Source organism: Elephantulus edwardii, unplaced genomic scaffold, assembly GCF_000299155.1.
Source record: "Elephantulus edwardii isolate Elephantulus edwardi_28Jun2011 unplaced genomic scaffold, EleEdw1.0 scaffold00146, whole genome shotgun sequence".
Lineage (NCBI taxonomy): Eukaryota > Metazoa > Chordata > Mammalia > Macroscelidea > Macroscelididae > Elephantulus > Elephantulus edwardii.
In genome coordinates, this window is record NW_006399896.1 from 350,753 (window position 1) to 353,778 (window position 3,026).

Below are 3,026 nucleotides of genomic sequence, written 5' to 3' on the forward strand. Positions count from 1 at the left end.
ATCCATAGCCTCCCGTCCCATATAAGTCCGTTATCAAAGACTGCAAATGTGTCCAAACGGCAGTCCTCATCTGCAACACGTGGTGATTCCAGACAGCAATCCCATCTGTACCATGTGTCCAAAACAGTGTCCCTTAACCCCCAAGCATGGCTGACACAAGGTAGCTAGTGCTACACTAATGGTCTCCGAAATTTGTACCTACTTTTCCCTCTTTTGATCTTGATTTTTCATTTTATCCCTAAACCTTTAATCTACTTGAAGCTTTTGTATGCTGTAAGAAATATGAATCTCATTTCAATTTTCTATAGGTAGATGTCTAATTTTGCTGCTGTTTCTGTCTGCGCCTATGGGGTGACACGGGCTCGGACATGCACGGAGGCGCGCGCACACACACACTCACAGACGCTCTCAGGCGCGCGCGCCAACACACACACACAGAGTCGCATAGACACCGACACAGAGACACGGACACGCACGCCCGCACAGACACACCCAGGCGTGCAGTACCGCTGGGCGCCCGCGCACGGAGAGACACAGGCACGCACCCACGGGTTTGAGCGCACAGAGACCAGGACGCAGAGACACACTCGCCCACGCGCGGGCGCGCAGACACACACACACACCGCGGGTGGGGACAGGGAAGAGACCACAGAAGCGCGCACAGGGTGACACGGGCTCCGACATGTACACGCACTCACAGACGCTCTCAGGCGCGCGCCGACACGGTCGCGCGGGCGCACGCACACGGAGAGGCACGCTCTCACAGACAGCACAGACACACCCGGGAGCAGGGTCGCGCGGGCGCACGCACACGGAGAGGCACAGACGCGCGCGCATGCATGCACTCACGGGCTCGCGCGCACAGAGACCCGGACGCACACACTCGCCCCGGCGCGAGCTTGCTGAGACATGCGCGCGCGCGCGCGCGCACACACACACACACACACACACACACACAGCGCGGGCGGGAACAGGGAAGAGACCACGGACGCGCGCACGGGTTGACACAGGGGCTCGGACATGCACGGAGGTGGGTGGGAGCGCGCGTTCGCGGGCGCACAGAAAGACATGCACACAGAGACACAGACAGACACACCTAGGCGCGGGGCAGGGGGGAGGGGGGAAAAGAAGCACACGCACAGACACGCGCATACACACAGAGACACAGCCACAGACACGGAGAGGCGGGTGCGGGCACGCGCGCCCGCACAGGGGCGCGAGCACCCACACAGACGCGCACACGCGCGGGGGACACTGGCACGCACGCACGGGCTCGCGCAGACACACACTCGCCCAGGTGCCAGCGCGCAGAGACCACGGGCGGACACGCACGGGGTGACACAGGCTCGGACATGCACGGAGGCACAGACAGACAAGGCAGGCAGGCAGACACAGACACAGACACACACACACAGTCACACGCAACCCCCCAGACAGACACACACACATACTGAGACGCTCAGGCGCGCGCGCACACACACGCGCGCACACACACAGAGACACAGACACAGCGCCACAGACACGCATGCACGCACAGACGACGCAGACACACGGTGACACGGACTTGGGCATGCACGGAGGCTGGCGCGCACGTGCGCGCTCGCGGGCACACACAGACACACACCCACACACACACAGACACACACAGAAACGCACAGACACAGAGACACAGAGACACATCCGGGCGCGCACGGAGAGGCACAGACGCGCACGCACGCACGCACTCACGGGCTCGGGCGCACAGAAACCCTGACGCAGACATACACTCGCCCCAGCGCGCGCGCGCGCGCGCGCGCGCACACACACACACACACACACACACACACACACACGCACACACACACCGCGGGCGGGGACAGGGAAGAGACCACGGACGCGAGTACGTGCTGACACAGGGGCTAGGACGAGGCGGGTGCGAGCGCGCGCTCGCAGGCGCGCAGGAAGACACACACGCACACAGAGACACAGACACTCCCAGGCGCGGGGGCAGAGACCGGGGCGCGCGCTCACGTGCGCGCGCAGGGTCCGCGCACAGAGACCCAGACGCAGACACACGCTCGCCCAGGCGCGGGCGCGCAGAGACGCGCACGCACGCACATAGTGACTCAGAGCGCAGGCGGGGACAGGGAAGAGACCACGGACACGCCCACTGGGTGACACGGGCTCGGACATGCACGGAGGCACAGGCAGGCAGGCAGACACAGATACAGACACAGACACACACACACTGAGACGCTCAGGCACGCGCACACCCAGACACACGCACACACACAGAGACACAGACACACGCATGCGCGGGGGCAGGGACGCGTGCGCCCGCCCGCGGAGAGACAAGAACACGCACGCAAGCACTCAAGCACAGACACGCAGGCGCGCGCGTACAGAGACGAAGAGCCACAGGCGGGCGCGGGCATGCGCACGCACAGGGGGTGCACGCACCGACACAGGCAGGCAAGCGGGCACACATGGCGCTGCGCGCGCACGGAGACACAGGCACACCCGGTCCCCCCCACAACCCCCAGTCAGCACAGCCCCGGGCGCGCGGGCGCGCGCGCCGGAGACACACACCGTCACGCCCGCCCGCACGCGCACAGACACGCCCACCCGCGCGCAGAGGCCCGCCCGCACACGCAAGGAGACACAGGCACGCGGGCGAGCGCGGACAGACAAGACAACCGAGCCCCAGGTCCGCAGAGTCGGGCGCGGCCGTGCGTGGGCCCGGCATCGGCACACAGAGATGGAGTCGGGGAGGAGGAGGACCCGGAGTCGGGGAGGAGTCAGAGGAGGAGGAGGAGGAGGAGCGGGATGAGGAGCTGCACACAAGAAAGAACTCGCAAGGAACTCATGCAATATTATTCAAAATTTGACTCTGGAGAACATTATGCTGAGTGAAATATCCCAGTCACAAAAGGACAAATATTACATGATGTCACTGTTGTAGAATGGGACTGTCCTTGGGGTTGGGGAGAGACTGAGTAAGATGGGTTCAATAATGTATACTGCACTGAAACAGAGGAGGGAGAAAA